General features: G+C 38.0%; 1 long non-coding RNA gene across 2 annotated transcripts in view; it reads right to left on the bottom strand.

Annotated features, from left to right (window-relative positions):
- The window catches only part of LOC147578188 (uncharacterized), a 43556-nt gene that overhangs the window by 11456 nt on the left and 12995 nt on the right, over positions 1-19105 (bottom strand). The window contains exon 3 of one of the 2 annotated variants that reach the window (XR_015254218.1): positions 9555-9619. This is a non-coding gene — a long non-coding RNA (uncharacterized LOC147578188). The remainder of the gene's footprint in view (positions 1-9554; positions 9620-19105) is intronic. The other variant, XR_015254219.1, reaches the window with a different exon arrangement.

Raw genomic sequence — 19105 nt, 5'->3', positions numbered from 1 at the left:
AATTAAAATATGTGTCATGAATACATTCTGCCTTTGCAAATCCATGAGAGGAACATGTAGTTTTGAATGGCCCAGTCTAAGGGCCATGAATGGTTAAACAGTCACACAGCTGTGTGCAAACACACATACACCCCCATACAGATCCTAAAATGTGTGTAGTCTAGACTCTATCTTATAAAATAATAAAGGCCACCAATATAATTGTTAAGAAGAGGCAAATTAGAATTTACACTATTATTATTTGGTTCAAAACTTTTATTCTTATCCATTGTCATTAAAATGTAAACCCTTGAGTCTGGTGTTCTAGATCTGCCATAAACTGCCCATAGGATACCTGTGGAAAGGACCCTTCATCATTTCTATAAAGTTCCTCCCTGCTGCTTCTCACTAAGTTCTTTTGCCATTATTTCCTGCCTACGAGGCCCTGCCCTCTTCCTCTATGCCCAATGAAACTCCTCCTTATCCTTCATGGCCACATTTAGTTCCCTTCCCTGAGTTCTTGGGCCACAGAGGGCTCTTCATTCCCTGAAATCTTGTAGCTGTTATTATTTTAATCATTTTCTTAACATTTACTATTTATGCCATAGTTAATTAACTATTTTAGTGGTGCTGGTTTTAATTCTTTCTGGGAGATTATAGGCAAGCTCTTTGAGGGTAGAGATTGTGTCATCCTTTTTTTTTTTTTTTTAATTGCACCTTCCTCCTGCCCTGCATCTACTAAAAGTGAGCATTTGGTAGTGTGCTTTATTTGAATTTGCATATACAAGAGTAAAATATGGTATATTCCCTAAGGAAACCAATTATAAATTTTACTTAAAGGGGCATTAAAAAATTAAATTACAAAGCTCATATTAGCAGAAGATAAAAAAGTTTAACCAGCAGCTGCTACAGATACAGGGACATTTGAGTATTAATTACAGATATAAATCTGAAAGTAAGAGAGCGTGTGAGTAAATTGGGAGGTATGATGGTTAAGGAGAAGGAGAAAATAGCCAAACCTGACTTAATGTATTTCTTTTTCCTAAATCAAGGGAGGTCTGTGAATTCTCTAACCCACTAGACTGTAAGCTCCATGAGGCCAATTATCACACCTGCTCTGTTCATCACACTAAAGCCAGTTCCCTGGTTCTCTGTCTAGTGGGATTCAACCACTAGTGGGAAGGAACCACCATTACATAACCAGAATATATTTTGTAGTGAATATTTCTGCAGAGATCACATACACTTTCTAGCATTTCCAGAATTTATACCCAGTTTCTGCAATGGCAACTAGGGACTGATTGACATTAGTAAAGTATTAGGAATACCATTGATGAAATGCATATAGTCAGGGAAGTAAAACCTCTGTGCCATGGAATCTGAATTCACAGGAATTGCAGTTAGGAAGACTGACAGCTGCCATTAGCAAGGATCTCTGATAAAAAGAAGTGACCAAACCCAACTGGGAAGAGCATCAGACTAGACCAATGTAGATAAGCAGTGGACATAGAAGCTGATGTGAAGAGTGGCATAGAAAGGATTCAAACTAGAACCAGAGGGACATTCCCTAGCTTCTCTTAGTTAAGGGTTTCATTAGTATCTTAGTGAGGAATTTTTGGTGATTTTATCAGTCATATTTCTCCAGATTGCACTACAGAAACAGTGACCTTCGACTCTAAGTGGCTTGAGACCACAAAGCTTGATTGCATTTCAGGTGGGCTGCAAGTCCACTGAGGGCTTATTACACCTGCTCCTTATTGTGGAACACAGACCCATAGAGCACCTGCTACCTGGGATCCTGCAGAATAAGGATTGCCAAATGCAGCAAACAAAAATAGAAAACACCTAGTTAAATTTGAATTTTAGATAAACAAATGATTTTTTTTTAGTGTAAGTGTGTCTCATGCAATATCTGGTACATATTCCAAAAAAGTTATTTGTTTTTCATATAGTTCAAATTGAACTGCACGTCCTTTTTTTTTTTCTGGCAAAAGAGAAATGATGTGACTTTAAATTTTCTCAGAAGTGGCACTTGAAAGTGCTGCTATAAACATTGGGGTACAAGTGCCCCTATGCATCAGCACTCCTGTGTCCCTTGGGTAAATTCCTAGCAGTGCTATTTTAGGATGAGCACTGAGTGTTGTATGGAAACCAATTTGACAATAAATTTCATATTAAAAGAAAAAGTGGCACTTGACACTTCCACTTCTTTTTTTTTTTTTTATTTCTTCATTTTGAGAGAGAGAGAGACAGAGCACACAAGTGGGGAAGGGGCCAAGACAGAGGGAGAGAGAGAGAATCCCAAGCAGGCTAGGCACTACCAGTGCAGAACCTGATGTGGGGCTCGAACCCATGAACCATGATATCATGACCTGAACTGAAGTCAGGAGCCGAACACTTAACCGACTGAGCCACCCAGGTGCCCCTTGACACTTCCACTTTTACTCATTGGCCAAAAAAGGTATGACTAAGTCTGACATTAATGGGTTGAGAGGTGTAATCCTCCCTTAGAGTAGGCCTAGGAAGGAGGGAGCAGCAGTATGATGATGGTACTACAGTATCCTCTATTTCAGTACTAAGTAAAGAATGGAAAGTTCATTTCATAGTATGTGTGGGTTTGTAGTTTTCAATGATCTTTTTTTCATCTTTGAAAAGGAGCTAAAACAGCTCCTTCAGTTAGTGTGAAGGAGAAGTAGCTGGAACAGGAAGGCCTACCTGACATTTGCTATCTCTCATTCTCTGAGCTTTAGAGGAAAGCAGTTCTTTGCGGCTCTGCTCCTAGTAAAGGGGACCACTTGAGTTTGACAATGAGGGGTCATTTATGTTATGTTGACTGTATTAGGCCCCATTATTTTAGGGCAAGGCTCCTGATGACAGTGAATGAGCAGGGAACTGAGAATGGAAATCTGAGAGGGTGAAGGATGTTGCCAGCAAGGGCTAACATACCTCTGAAGTGTTTATGTTTGCCTGGGGCCCATAGCCTCTCCCATACCTCCTTCTTGGGGATGGCCTTCTTTCTTTATACACACAGTGCAGGCTCTTCTTTGTAACTATTTGTCCTGTTAAATGTACCCCATATTCATATTTCCTTACATTTCAAAGGACATTTTGCTGGGGGAGAGGGCAGTGGTGGATAGAGATATGGGCTGGTGATATACAGGATTTTCTTCATCTCTAAAGCCCTTCTGGTTTAGCCCAAGGTCTTACATATATTCAGAATCTTTACTGAGAATTATTTTCTAACTTTTCTTACTTTTGCCTGTCCCAGAATTCATTGTTAACTTAGTACAACATGTGGAAATTTCTCCCAGTTGATTTCCAAGGTCAATCATAACAGTTAAATCTCTGAAATAGCCTGAATATAATGAATACGTATCATCTGCATTGACTTGTTTTGCTGGGTTTTTCTTTTCAGTTAAAGGCTGTTTCTAAATATTATTTTCCTACTACATTATAATGTGCTTTATATTCAGAGTTTGCCTAAACAGGACATTTGGCTAATGAAGTGAGATAATAGGGAATTAAATGGTTTTCAGTGTGAAGGGAACAACATTATTTACAGGGTATATTGCCGATTAAGGAAAAGAAAAGACTTTTTTTCTTAAAGAAAAAAAAAAGACAAGATAATAATTAAGGTCCTTAAACACACAGTCATACAGTCATTCCCAACCTGTGATATGGTGTGATCACATGGGATTTCCTAATTTAATATCAATCACAAAATTATAGTTCTTTCATATTGAACATGCTGGTATAAAATGGGACTTACACACTGCCTGTCACAATTCCTGACAATTATCATGTACTTTTAGGTGAAAAGTATGGTTAGTTTGAAAACACATGAGACCCTAAAATCCCATAAATATGTTTTTTTTCAGATGGCATTACTTCATCACAGTGCCATCAGCACTATGAACTATATGACTTTTTTATTTTAAGCACTGGGGATTGACAAAATAGTTTAAAACAATGGGACAGAATCTACAGATATTAAGACAAATTTTTATGTAAATACACTGTGTGCTCCAGGCTACAGTAAAGCTTACTTAACCCTGTTAACAAGTTGTTTTACTCTTAAGTATGTAACTTATTGATAATTTTCTGCTTTCTTTAAAAAATAAATTGGTAGTTTTCAGTTTTGTACCTGTATATAGTTTTTTTAAACAACAAAAACAAATTATTCTGTAGTTGAGGATGAAGATTCCAGAAGTCAGAGGAGCATTTTAAGATCATCTAGTTCCAGCATGGCTGAATCTAGTCCGGGTCCTGCTACTCCCCACTACTTTGCTTCTGGCCAATGTTGCCGATCAGTGGAATTGGACCCTTTTTAATCCAGATGTTCAAGTAGTCAACTGGCAAACCGGTCTGACTTGGCAGACAAGATGGAACAATTTTGCTGATGCTGAAGAGTCCAGCCCCTTTATCTTACAGAGTAAGCAGACATGGGCCCTAGACAGTCTGTGAGAGGGCAGAACTGGGACTGGGTCCATTTTGATTTATAAATCCAGTGCTCATCCTCTTTACCAGATGGTTTAGACAATTTAATTTAATGCAGATACTTTAAAATGGCATTTTATTTTTGCATGGCATTTATTGGTATAAAATATTACACAGTCATTATCTCAGTAATGTCAGAAGAGAAACAGAAGAGAAAATAGTCTTTTATTTCCATGCACAATTAGTGAAAAAAAATGGAGTTGCAAAAAAGCATAAAAATAGTATATAGAAATACTATTTTGTGAATAATTCAAATTACTTCCAGCATTGTTCAATGAACTTTATGTCCTCAGTTGTTTAAAATGGTTGGGGGAGTGGGGAGAGAATGAGAGTCCCATAGTCTTTGAAATGGTGGATTCTTTCTTTAGAGGACTCGGACTTAAACTGATGCTAAGACTGGTTTAATCAATAATCTGTCATCTGATGATAAATTGATCTGCTGTAGAAAATAGGAGGGGACTAAGAACTAGGAGACAGAGGGAGCCCAGCATTCCTGGTAAACACCACAAGATGGGGAATCTACATTTTCACCTTGTGCTCCATGTCTTTGGGCATAATGTCTCATGCTGGGGAAACAGTAATTAATTAGTGCCTGTCTTCAGTTTTGAGTCAGCTAGAGAGTACACACAGAGAACTGTTTATTTTAGCAATACTTGTTTGTTGTTTCATAAATACCTGTTCCATAGTTTCACCTTCAGGTAGGGACAGTTCAAGGCATAACTGATAAGCAAAGAAATCAGTTTTCAGTGTCACTAGCTTTGTATTGTTACAGTTTTTTCACTGTCTGCTGGAGGCCAGCTCCAGCAACCAGGGGTTCCTGAAGGAAGAACTGCGTCAGTGAAAATAAAACAAAACTAAAATAAAAAACTAAAAAATAAAAAACTAAAATAAAGAATAAAACTAAAATAAAGATGGACACAGACAACAGCAGTGTGTTGAACTGGCCGATTTATTGTAGCAAACATGACATTATATATGCTAGTTGATTTCCTTGTAGCATACGTCATCTATGTTTTTCTAACATTACCTAACTTTGAAAATGTTCCTATGTGTAATCAACCTTTAACAAGTAACATGGCGATTTTCCCCTAGTTTTCCTGCATACCCTTTGATTATTGATTAATTTCTTACATTATTCCATTATGCATCTGCGTTTATCTATAATCTACAAAGCATTTGCTTTGCTGTTCTCGTGAAAGGCCCTCCATTTCTCAACACCTCAAGTGGAACAGTTATAGGGACATGACCTCCTAACCACATGAGCCCAGAAGAACAATGTGTTTGCCTCGGTCCAAGGTGCCAGAAAGGGGCTGAAAAAGCCTTAGAAACCCATGCCTCATACATTCTCAGAGAGACAATGCGCCTAGGAACCAATGAACCATTCTGTACCTTAACCGACTAGGTTCAGTCATCATCTGGAATGCCTCCGGGGGGCCAGGTGGGCCTAGGGGTTGAAATCACGTGTGCCCAGAGATACACTCCTTAGTTGCCAGAGTGAGGCTTTCAAATCCATTGTCTCTCCTTTACAGGCTGTCTTTGCTGGCAAATGTATGAGGCTATCCCTCCTATAAGTAGAGGAGTCTCCATAGGGGATGGCAAGGGCTAAACGTAAGGCCGCTCAGTTTCTTGCGGAACCTTATTTTCTTCCCTAATGGTTCTTCTCCCAGGGGGCCTGCCGAGGGCAATTCCCCAACAGACAACACCCCAGGTAGTTTTAAGGCCAAATTACCTAAAAGCGGGAGTACAAGAAGCTTCACTGTCGGTGGTCCACCTTGCAGTCACCAATCCGTCCACAGCCCGGGCCTTGCCACTCAGGCTGGGATAGCTTGGTTTCCAGCAACTATCCTCTGCTCCCCCCACCTTCCTTCCCCAGCTTAGTGACACACACTTCATTTCTCTGAGATATTCTCTGCCGTGGACTATTGAGACCTGTATATTAACACTTGATTTTAAGTAAAGATCTGATAATATCATTAATACTGAAACATAATCGATTAATAAAATATCTTCCACAGGGGTATTTACATTTTAACAGGAAAACAAATCCTTAAATCAAAGAAATCAGAGTTTTTCTGTTTGGTTTGGTGACAGATATTTTGGTGGGATCTTCTCACCAGACTTCTGACACATGCAGGATCCAATCTTATTAGCTGGACAAGATGGTGAAGTGTAAGCTTAGAGGTTATTGTTATGAAAGTCAAACAGCTTTGATGAGCTTGAGGAAGAAATGACCACAATGAGGGATTGAGTTATAAATGTAGAAATGAACTTTGTCTCCTGAAAAATAATTTTATTTATGACTGATCTTGATGTAAGGAACCCTATGATTTTGTTTTCTGTTTCAAATGGTTGCTGTTCCCTCATGGACCCCATTCTGAGGGGGCAATGTTGTGTCTTTTTTTTGAGATCTCTTCCTTCTGGTAACATGTGCTGAACCCCTTACAAAGACCTTTATGCTTCATCTTCAGGCTGAAACCCTAATCATTGAGTCATGAGAAGGATCATGCATACATGCTGTTTAATAATTGTTCCTTTTTCCCCTTTTCATCCCCACCCAAATGCACTTTATAAACACAAATTATTAAATAAAAATGAACACACATTATCTCTGTGATCATACCACCATCACAAATTTATCTAGAACCGGAAGAAACTGCCATTGGGTAATCAGATCATAGTGAAGTGGATTATAAAAAATGAGTGAAATTGTTAGTGTTTGCAGCAACATATTCTTAAACACATAGTTTGGTGATAGCTATCATAAAATGTTTAAAAGTGAAAGAAACTAGGGAATTAGGGCCTAAGAATAAGATGGGGAAAAAATAGCAAAAGGAACATGACAGTTTAAGTTTTGATGATTGTACGACTCAGAATTCAAATGGGATAAACTCCAGTAGTATTTGAACTGTAGACAGATGGACAAAGAAAGGACAACAGGCAGATTCCTGTACCCTGCATTTGACAGAAAGGTTGATGAAGTTTAAAAGAAAATAGTGGGATACAGTAAGAGCTACAGAAGAAATATTAGGATGGAATTTTCTAGTTTTCCTCAATGTGAAAGGGAGAGCAACTATGTCTTATGTTTTGAGTGGATGCTACTTACTAAGGGGCTCTTGAAGCTGCACTGAGCAATACTGAGTGACCACTGGGTGTGTCTGAATGGCAGAAGACCCGAGGAATATGGAAAACCTTAGCCTGACCTCTGCTCTTGCTGAGCTTTCTAACCTTTCTCACAAAATGTGTGTCCATTATTAGTAATGTATATAAAAGTGCCTTCTACCAAAGAGGGAAGTAGGTCAAGGGCCTAGGAAATGAAACAGGTTTAATATGTTCTATTTGTATTCTTATTACCTCTTTAAAAGCAGTATTTGAAAGAAAGATACAGGGGACAATATTTAGTAACACAACTTTAAAAATTAACATAATAAGGAAGTGAATCACTAAAGCTGCAAGAAGAGACTTCTGTAAATGAGATGCTACAATGATGTACTTTCCCTCTGGACAGAAGTCTGAGGGGAAAAAAAAAAAAAAAACTTTTTCTAAGCCTAAGCCTTCATAGAACCAAACTCTACAGGTATTTGGAGGCATTATGCCTTGAGATATTTTGCCAAGGAAGTGGTGTTTCACTCTCTAGTATAGAAAACTACATTCTTACACACACACACACACACACACACACACACACACACACACACACACGAAAGAAAAAAAAATCACACCTCCATTCAGTGCCCAAGTTGTCATCAGAAAGGAAAAGGTTGGAGTTCATTTATCATGTGCATTTCTATGGCTACGGAGATAATTGGGTTGATTCCATCTAGCCTTCACTTCTCTCGCATTTTAACTGAAAAGCCTCCAGAGTGTTAGAAGCACAGAGCTGGCCTGAGACTTGAGGGGTCTTCACTTAGGCAGCAGTGGACCAAAATGACAACCAGTGGACAGACCAAGCAGTCTGTGGGACCAGGGGCCTATTGTGTTACTGCTTGAAACTTATAGGCAAGTGGGTGGGGGTAGTCTGTGCATCCTGTACTTGTGTTTGGTTTGAAAATACTTACAGTCTAGGGGTGCTAGGTGGCTCAGTTGGTTAAGTGTCCGACTTCAGCTCAGGTCATGACCTCTCAGTTTGTGAGTTCGAGCCACTCGTCGGGCTCTGTGCTGACAGCCTGGAGCCTGCTTGGGATTCTGTGTCTCCCTCTCTCTCTGCCTCTCCCCGACTCATGCTCTGTCTCTCTCTCTCTCTCTCTCTTGAAAATAAATAAACGTTAAAAAAAGGAAATACTTACAGTCTTCATTTCTGGATACATTTGATTTAACATTTTTATCATAACATTTCTGTCAAGGCCAATACCTGACATCAGGTCTGCCATCAGCCTGCAGAATTTAAACTGAGTGTGGCTGCTTAAAATAAAGGACTCAAGGGCAAATGTCATTGAAAGCAGCAGAGAGTATATATAACCAGCCTGGAACTTTTGGGTAGTGTTAAAACAGGCATACATTTAATATTGTTTTCACTTTTCATCATCAAACCCATCCCTATTAAAACTTTGCAGGTTCAGTTGGTCAAGTTTTATGATTGAGTGGACTCTGAGCACGCTCAAGGTATGTGTAGGAAATTAATTTCTAAGCTCTTCTAACTCTGAATCTCTAAGGTTTATTCTCTCTATGTGTTGTTTGCATAATGCACTTTTGTACAGCTAAAGCACTACCTATAAAGGGATTATTTTCATATTCAGCACATTAAAAATCCAGCTCAATTCACAGATCCCATTCTGTGTTTATGCCTGAGATAACAGGTGAAAAGTATCTCATTACAAGTGTCCATGAAGCAAACATAAGAATGCGAATGTTTGGGGAGAGAATGTACCCCTACTGAAATTAATTCCCCAGTGGTTTTATTAAAGTCTGCAAATTGCATTATTTTCCCATCATATTTGAAATATTGCCCTCCCTTAATGCCTGCTCTAACCCATGCCATGCCATCTTCCCTGGAGTGTCTAGACATGGTGTCTTAGATTTATGTGTATGATCTCAGTGTGTTACAACATCACTCCTGACTAATGCATTATTACAATACTTACAGATATTCCCAAGTGCCACTGTATTGATTAGAAAATCACCAATCTGCATATGCACACCATCTGTGCTGCGGAGAAGCAAAAAAATGCAGGATGACATTTGCCTGATTCGAGGGAAGATTCAGAAACCACTAATAGAACGAAGAGGGAATTCTCTTTTCAAAGAAGGAATTCAGCTTTTTAGAATGAAAAAAAAGTACATAAAAATTTTTATAGAACTATAAAGTGTAAACCTAGAGTGTTTAAAACTACTCATTTCTCTCTCCTTTCAGGTAGATGGAAAGGCCGGGTCTCAGCATGCAAACAGCATGCTTAACCATTTAGATCCTGAAAATGATACTATATCAGGACCACTGGTGCCATGAAATTGATAAATCTCAGCTCAACTGCCGCAGCCCTCTGGTAGAAAAGCTGCCTGTAGTGAGCAGTCCGTTGTGTCTCAGTGGAAAGGCCAAAAGCGTGCCTGCAAAAGATGAATGAGGCACTCACCTACTGGGCTGAAATGCTTTTAAAGGACAGGAATCTGTTTATCTTTGATTGATTGTTCAGTCTGATACTTTCCTTTATAAAGTTTATTGACTACAAGAACATAAATCAAAGAAAAGCAAATCACAGGTTCAATTTTGGGGGCATTGACATCCTGCCATCTCTGCAGCAACTGCTCATACAAGTCAAGGGGCAGGAAGAAGGATGCAAGTAACTAGGGGGAAGAAATCACATGATGGAAATGGCCACTAGCAAAGCTCTACTCTCATGATTCTCCTAACAGCTCTTTAGGTAGTGAATGTCTTGATACATACTACAGTGCCAGGAGTTTAGGCAGCTCCTAGAATGTGAATGGTCAAAAAAAAAAAAAAAAAAAAAAAGGATCTTTTAAACAACTAATTGCAAGCAAGTGACACTGTCAAATCTGCCATTTTTTAATGTCCTGTATTATTGATCAATCTGTCTCCAGTCTTACACATTTGAGTGTATGTATTTCACTCTCTCCTATTCTTAAGAAAAAAGATGTAAATACTGAAACAAGAACTACAGTGGCATTTGAGTGAACTGAGAGGATAGCAGCAGGACGCTCTAATCACATGCCTACTCAGTCCTGCCCCATCCCATTGTAGGGAATTCTTGTCTTGCCATCCTTGCCTTTAAGGAGCTCTTGTCTGCCAGGATTATGGGGTAAACTCTAACAATGGTATAACCCGGGTGGATTTGTGCCAGTGACCCTCATGAAGGATCACATTGTGTCTCCTTTTAAACTAAATTTGCAGAGACTAAAATATCTAGAGTCCTCTGTTAGTGCGCCAACATCCAGTTTCCCATTGTGGAGAGTGACGTCATTCTCATTCCCATTGTGGAGAGAACAGCATCCTTCTCAAAATTTGCCCTTTTGAAATATCCCAGACATAAAAAATTAAAAAAAAATTGCATTCTTCATTCCCTAGGCATTTTTCAAAATGGTTGCCTTCTAGTTTTTGCTTTTTAGGCAACTGTTTATGGGATACTTCAGGATTCAGGGCGGTGTTGTCTTTGGGTTTCAGAAGCCTGTCTCTGTATGAATGAAATACATTTTCTGTATTTCATGCAAAGTCAGTGCGAGCTAGGGGAGAAGGAGGACATATAAACCAGTCCTCTCCAAGTGGGTGTCTGTCAGAATTTCCACTTGCCACCCCAGACAACAGTAGTCATGGTATTGTAACTGAACCACGAAAAGTAATGCTTGCCACACTGACAGTGGTTGTAGAGAACCGAGGGAAGGAGTTTGTTGCTGGAAAGAGTGTAAAACATGTCCTTACTGCTTCTCTGCAGGAACCCAGAGCACCTCACAAAGCCTTCCCAAGAGCAAATATCACTTTGCAGTGGTCACCACTGGCAGAGCCACTAATGAGGCCTAATTGGAGCGACAGGGTCTGCCTGTGCACATTAGCATCTCTAAGTTATCCCAATTAAGGAACAAGATACAGCAGGGTGGGCATTGTTTGGATACCGGTGCCCTGCTTGGGTGTGTTGCAAGGAACAAGGCCAAAGGCTGAGTGCCTCCAGCCACCCAACGTGTGACCTAATTGCTAATTGATGCACAACCTTGGATGGCCTGCTGCTTCTTAATGATGTTTGAGACAGTTTGGGGTCCTAAAACAACAAGCTTGTTTTGGAACAAAGCCAACAATTTATCCTCATTTATTGGTGTTTTCACCCTTTCAGGGGGAAAACAAAAAAAGAAATACACATCGCAGGATGGGAATAAGAAACCGTAAGGAAAAAAGGCCCATTGTGGTTAACAGGTAGAAAGTCTAATAGGTAGAGAGTAAGTCAATGTTAAAGAAGATATTTCTGGAGCATTAAGGGGTAAGGGGAAAATAGAAAAATGTGTAGCACATCATAGTCTAAAGATGAGATCACAACAAGAAACGTTTAAAGTTTATAGAATTTATTTCAGAATCCACTGCCAATGAGAAATGAATCCATTCTGGATTCATTATCTCATTTCCCACAGTTCACTTTTGGTCTTCACATTTTCAGAGACCTGTGGAATGAGTAGAAAACTTTTAGATGAATTAAAAAGATTGAGAAAGTTGGGCTATTTTTGAAATCATGGAAATGGCGACGGGTTGAAATTTTTTATTCATTATTTATTCATTTAACATGTTTAACCACCTTATATGCTCCAGATACACAGCTAGATGCTAGCTTATAAGGTGTAGAGAACACTATAATCCCTGACTTCATAGATTTATACATTAGCAGAAAAAAGTCATTAAGTGAAAAGAAAAAATAATAGCTGAATTTTATTAAGTTTCTTAGTACCTCCTAGGCCAGGTGAAGGTGTTGATTTAATCTAGAGGACACAGGGGTTTCCTGAAAATTGGAGTTGACCTTGACATTGAGGAGGCCTTTCCTCTGGTTCTTGGGATACAACTAATTTATTTTTTTTTTATTTTTTTTTTTCAACATTTTTTATTTATTTTTTTTGGGACAGAGAGAGACAGAGCATGAAAGGGGGAGGGGCAGAGAGAGAGGGAGACACAGAATCGGAAGCAGGCTCCAGGCTCTGAGCCATCAGCCCAGAGCCTGACGCGGGGCTCGAACTCACGGACCGCGAGATCGTGACCTGGCTGATGTTGGACGCTTAACCGACTGCGCCACCCAGGCGCCCCTGGATACAACTAATTTATAGTTTCCCTTAAAATCATATAGATTAAGGGGCACCTGGGTGGCCGTCGGTTAAGCAGGTGGTTCTTGATCTTAGCTCAGGTCATGATCTCACAGTTTGTGAGTTCGAACCCCACATTAGGCTCTGCGCTGATGGTGTGGAGCCTGCTTGGGATTCAGTCTCTCCTTCTCTCTGCCTCTGCCTTGCTTGTGTTATCTCTCTTAAAATAAGTCAACTTAAAAAAAATCATATAGATTAATACTTTTACTTTTAAAATCAAGAAGTAACATAAACTTTAATTAAATATGGCATAGTTTAAAAATCCACTTGATTTCTACATAATGACTGATTTAAGTGAGGAAAGGCATAGATTGTGGGAAAAAAGGAAGACAGAAAAAAGCAGAAGAGAGATAGAAAGGGAAGGAAGAAAAACAGGGAAGAAATATAACCATGGTAATGGGAATACCTATCAACAGACATAAAAAGAAGAAAGTGCTTGGCAGATACAGATAGGAAAGAAGAAGAAATAGAAGTAAAGGAAGAGATATGGACATGGGAAAAGGCAGTGGGAAGTGCAAAATGTATTGTGGCTTGTGGGGCAATTTCTAGGCTGACATGAACTAATCTGGTCAAATCTTCCTTGTTTTTACATTGTAATTTCTGGAAGTAGTTTCAGCCCCTCATTAACTCATTTCTAAATGCTAAAGGTCAGCCCTTAAACATACTCTTACCATATGATCCAGCAATCATGCTTTTTGATATTTACCTAAAGGAGCTGAAAACTTACATCCACAAAAAACCCTATGCATGAATGTTTATAGTTGGTTTATTGATAATTACCAAAACTTGAGAATGTCCTATTGATAATTACCGAAACCAGGATGCCCTTTAGTAGGTGAATGGATGAAGAAACTGCGGTACATCTAGACAATGGGATATTATTCATCACTAAGTAGAAATGATCTCTCAAGCCATGAAAAGCCATGGAGGAACCTTAAAATTCATTAATAAGTGAAAGAAGTCATTTTGAAAAGGCTACATACTGTCTGATTCCAGTTAATTCTAGAAAAGGCCAAACTATGGTGACAAGAAGATCAGTGACTGCTGGAGATTAGGGGTAAGGGAAATATGAATGGGTGGGGCACAAATTTGTAGGCAGTGAAAATACTGTGTATTATATCATAATGATGGATACATGGCTTTATAAATTTTTCCAAACCCATAGAATGTACAACCTAAAGAGTGAGCCCTAATGTAAATTGTGAACTCTGGATGATAATGAGATGTCAATATATGTTCATCAGTTGTAACAAATGTACTACTTTTGCTGGGATGTTGATAATGGGGGAGGCTATCCATGTGTGAGGAGGAGATGTATGGAAAATTTCTGTACTTTCTGCAGTTTTTCTGCTCTAAAAAATAAAATCTTTTTTTATTTTTTAAAATTTATTTATGGGGAAGGGTTAGAGAGAGGGAGAGAGAATCCCAAGTAGGCTCCCCACTATTAAGCCCTGAGGTGGGGCTTGATGAACTGCAAGATCATGGCCTGAATTGAAATCAAGAATTGGGTGCTTAACTGACTGTGCCTCCCAGGCATCCCTGGATCTATTTTTTAAAAAACTAACAACACACACACACACACACACACATATGCATGCACACACCAGGGGTAGGCACACACCGAAGAGAGACCACGTCCAAGGAGAAGGTGGCCAACTGCAAACCAAGAAGAGAGGCTTCAGAAAAAACTAAAGGTGGTAACACCTTGATTTTGAACTCCTAGCCTCCAGAATGGTGAGAAAATAAATTTCTGCTGTTTAAGCCACTTAAGCTGTGGCATGTTGTTGTGACAACCTTACCAGACTATCACAAGGGTTATATCACAACCTAGGGAGTTAACTTTAGAACATGCTGCTTCATACTAGGCATTGTTAACTGCCTACTATCAGGACTTATATCTGCTCTGGCATTTCTTTTTTTTTTTAATTTTTTTTTCAACGTTTATTTATTTTTGGGACAGAGAGAGACAGAGCATGAATGGGGGAGGGGCAGAGAGAGAGAGGGAGACACAGAATCGGAAACAGGCTCCAGGCTCTGAGCCATCAGCCCAGAGCCTGATGCGGGGCTCGAGCTCTAGGACCGCGAGATCGTGACCTGGCTGAAATCAGACGCTTAACCGACTGTGCCACCCAGGCGCCCCTGCTCTGGCTTTTCTTACCAGACTTCTTTCTTCTTAGTGAATTTTATGCTTGGGGTTCCATTACTAATTTTTAAAAATTTGCTTATAATTTTTACTTTTTATTTATTAAAATTTTAACTTAAATACAGAGCCTCGTTCATCTTTAAGCATTTTCCCCTCCCACTCCCCACTCCCTAGTTTCCTCAAGTACATGTGTTTGTTTTGTTTTGTTTTGGTAATTATACAGAAGTGTTACATGCCTGTAGAAAAGTGCAGAGATCACAAATGTATAGTTTGTAAATTTTCACAAAATTTCACTGAAATAACAAGCATTCAGATTCAGAAAAGGAACATAATCAGGACCTGTTTCCTTGAATTTCCTTGAGACCTGTTTTAGTCACTTGTCTTTTTTCCTGAGAGTAACCATTTTCTCCTTTCTAATGCCACAGGTAGATTTGAACTTTTGTTTAAAGAGGTCTAGTTTTGAACTTTATGTAAGTGGAATTATACAGTATATACTTCTATGTGTAGTTTTTTAGGTCAACATTATGTTGGTGAGATTTGCATAATGCTACATTTGGCTACAGTTCGTTTGTTGTCACTGGAGTATAGAATTCCATTTTATGAATATGTAATAATTCATCCATTCTACTCTTGACAGTTTTTTGGGATTTTTTCAGTTTATGGCTATTATGAATGGTACTTCTATGAAAATTACACAAATTGCTAGGTCATTAAGTACATGCATTCTGTTTTAAATGATACTGCTAAACAGTTTTCCAAAAGATTTTACCACTTCTCAATTTATACCAGCATTGTGTGAGAGTTTTAGTTGATCCAAATTCTGCTAATAACTTGGTTCTGACAGCCTTTTTTATTTTAGCCATTCTGGTGTTGTATACTTGTTAATTGTGGTTTTAATTTTGCATTTTCCTGATAATCCAAGTTGAGCACATTTTGTTTGTCATTTCATTTTGAGACCTATCTGTTCAGTTTTTCCCAATTAAAAAAAAATTTTTTTACATTTATTTATTTTTGAGAGACAGAGAGAGACAGAGTGTGAGCAGGGGAGGGGCAGAGAGAGAGGGAGACAGAATCAGAAGCAGGCTTCAGACTCTGAGCTGTCAGCACAGAGCCCAACGCGGGGCTCAAACCCACGAACCATGAGATCATGACCTGAGCCGAAGTCGGACACTTAACCGACTGAGCCACCCAGGTGCCCCAAGTATTTCCCAATTTTAAAAATCGGTTGTCTACCTTTATTTTATTGATTTGTTGGGAGATCTTTATATATTGTGAATAGGAATTCATGACATTGAAATAACTATTACTACTATTTTTGTTTTTTATTGTCCTTAATGTTGCCTTTTGACAATTTGAAGTTTTCAATCCTAATGTCCATTTCACCCATTTTTCTTCTTTTTTATCCTTTCTAAGAAAATTATTCTCACCCCAACTCATTAAGATATTTTGTGTTTTCTTCTAAAAGGTATTATACATTTGTTCATTCATTCATTTAAATTTTACTTTTATCTTTCAATCTAGATTCTAATCATTCTGGATTGTGTGTGTGTGTGTGTGTGTGTGTGTGTGTGTGTGTGTGTGGTATGAGGAAGGGGGTGAAAGATTTCTTTTTTGTCAAATGGATCTCTAATTGGCCCAGGACCATTTATTAAAAAAATAAATTCCTGACCCCTCTGTACTGCAGCATCATTGATTTTCACTTTTATTATAGTTAAATGTAGATATTTTTCTGGATTTGTTATTTTATTCTTTATGTCTGTTTTTTTTTTTTTTTTTTAGTGCCAATACATCATAGTTTTAACATCTGATAGTGTAAGTTCTCCACCTTTGTTCCTTTTCTTCAAGATAGCATGGCAATTTTAGACCTTTGTATATCCATATAAATATTAGAATTATCTTGTCACCTTCCACAAAACAACATGTTGGAATTTTAGTTGGATTTGCAGTGAATCTATTGATCAAGTAAAGGATTGTTGTCTTTAAAATATTTAGCTCTTCAACTCACAAATATGATTTATCTTTCATTTATTTAGGTCTTCTTTACTCTTTTTCAATAGAATTTTATAGTTTTCTCTGTAGAGGTCTGGCACACCAGTTATTAGATTGATTCATAATTTCTGGCTTTTATGCTTTTAGAAATTATACTTTAAAAAATTTTTATCTTCTGATAGTTTGTTGTTAGTGTGTAGTTATATAAATTTTGCATTTTAGCCTGTGTACAGTGACCTGCCAAATTCACTTCTTATGGTTTGTAGATTCTTTTGGATCTTTTTTATACACAGTCATGTCCTCCCAGAACAATGAAATTTTATTTTTTTCTTAATCTAATACCTTTAATTTTATTTTCTTGCCTTATTTCACTGGTTAGGACCCCCCAGTGTGATATTGAAGAAATATGGTGATATTCAGCATCTCATTTTATGACTGTTTTCAGGGGAAAAGTTTTTAATGATTCATCATTTCAATATTCTGTATTTTTTTTGTGGAAACTACTATTAGATTAAGAGGGGACTATTCTATTTCTAATTTGTAACTTTTTAAACAATAAATAGCTATTCACTTCTATCATGCTTTTTCTATATGTATTGAGATGTTCACATATTCTATCTTTTTATCCTCTTAAAAAGGTGAGTTCTGTTTATGGTTTTTTAAATGTTAAATCCACACTCCCATCCCTGGTTGGGATGAATGATCCTTTTTGTATATTGCTGGATTCAATTAGTTAATAATTTGCTTAAGAATCTTTTGTAAGTATGTTATTAGAGAGACTGGCATGCATTTTTCTTTCTTGCTAACATTATTGTGAGATTTTATTATCAGTGTAATCTTGTTTCATGAAATGATCTGCTAAGTATTTTGTTTTTCTGTTTCCTGGAAGAGTTTGTATGAGACTATGTTGGCTTTTCTCCATTCCTTTTAAAATTTGACACCTGTTGCCCCTATCCCTGAGCACACACATGCACACATTGTCATTGTGGTGTGATTATGAACTTCAATGTTGATATGGTTGACACGGTACTTGTACTACCTCACTATCACCCAGGTTTGTTTCTCTAGCTTAGTATAAATCAATGAATGCAAATAAGTTTTGGCCATAAGAAAGATTTTGTGCAACATTACACACTAGACATATTCAAGCCATAGTGCTGCTTTCTTTGGATTCTTTGGTATTTTAATCAATACCTATAATTCAGCACATTTTCTATCTTGTATTGATCTTGACTTTCTAATGTATGCTGATCTTTTTATGGCTGGATTGAAAGTTTCTTGAGAGCTGAAGCAATAATACATCTTCTGTTTAAAGTATAATATACATACAGTAGAAGTCCCCTATTTGTCTCCTCAGTGATTATTACAATTACAAATTTGGTCTTCATCTTTCACATTCATGTTTTTATGTGTTAATTATATTTGTGTATATAAAAAGGGAATGTAGAATCTTGGCTTTTATAGTTTCAAATGTATTAAAAATGGTATCATGCTATGCATATTATTCTATTAAGGCAATTTGATTTTTCCTTCCAATTGTATTAATAAGTATAACCCCTATCTGACTGCATTGGACCACTTACTCTGCCACCACAATAGTCCAAACTATAATCGTATTTCATTTGTAATATTTAAACAGTCTTGTAAATAAATGGTCATCCTTCTGCTTTTGCTTCCTACCTCTATAGTTTTGGGGGTTTTTGTTATTATTTATTTTTGAGAGAGAGAGAGAGAGAGAGAGAGCGCACACAAGTGAGCAGGGGAGGGGCAGAGACAAAGGGAGAGAGAATCCCCAGAAAGCTCCGTATTGTCAGCACATGCTCAATTTCAGGGATGGCTCCATCTCAGGAATGTGAGATCATGACCTGGGATGAAACCAAGAACTGGACAATTAACCCACTGCACCCCTCAGGCAGTCCTGTTGTTGTTGTTGTTTTAACTTAGAAGCTTTATGATGCTTTTATAAGTAGAATTAGATAATTTCCTAATCCTCCAAAGACTCCTTCCTCTTTTATTCACAATCTAGGAGCTCTTACTCTATGACCCCCTTGATTACTCTCTTCCTTACTCACTCTGCCTGAGCCACATGGCCTCCTGGTTTCTTAAACCTCCATATTCGGCCTTCCCACTTCCTGTTCTTTTTGCCTGTAACTTGTTTTCCCCAGATGAACACATGGCTCACTTGCTCAAGTATTCCATGTGTTTCTTTCTCAGTGA

Source organism: Puma concolor, chromosome C1 (assembly GCF_028749965.1).
Source record: "Puma concolor isolate L17-30 chromosome C1, mPumCon1.1.hap2, whole genome shotgun sequence".
NCBI classification, from domain to species: Eukaryota; Metazoa; Chordata; class Mammalia; order Carnivora; family Felidae; genus Puma; species Puma concolor.
The sequence above is the reverse complement of the archived record's forward strand: the minus strand, read 5'-3'. Positions and strand labels throughout refer to the sequence as shown.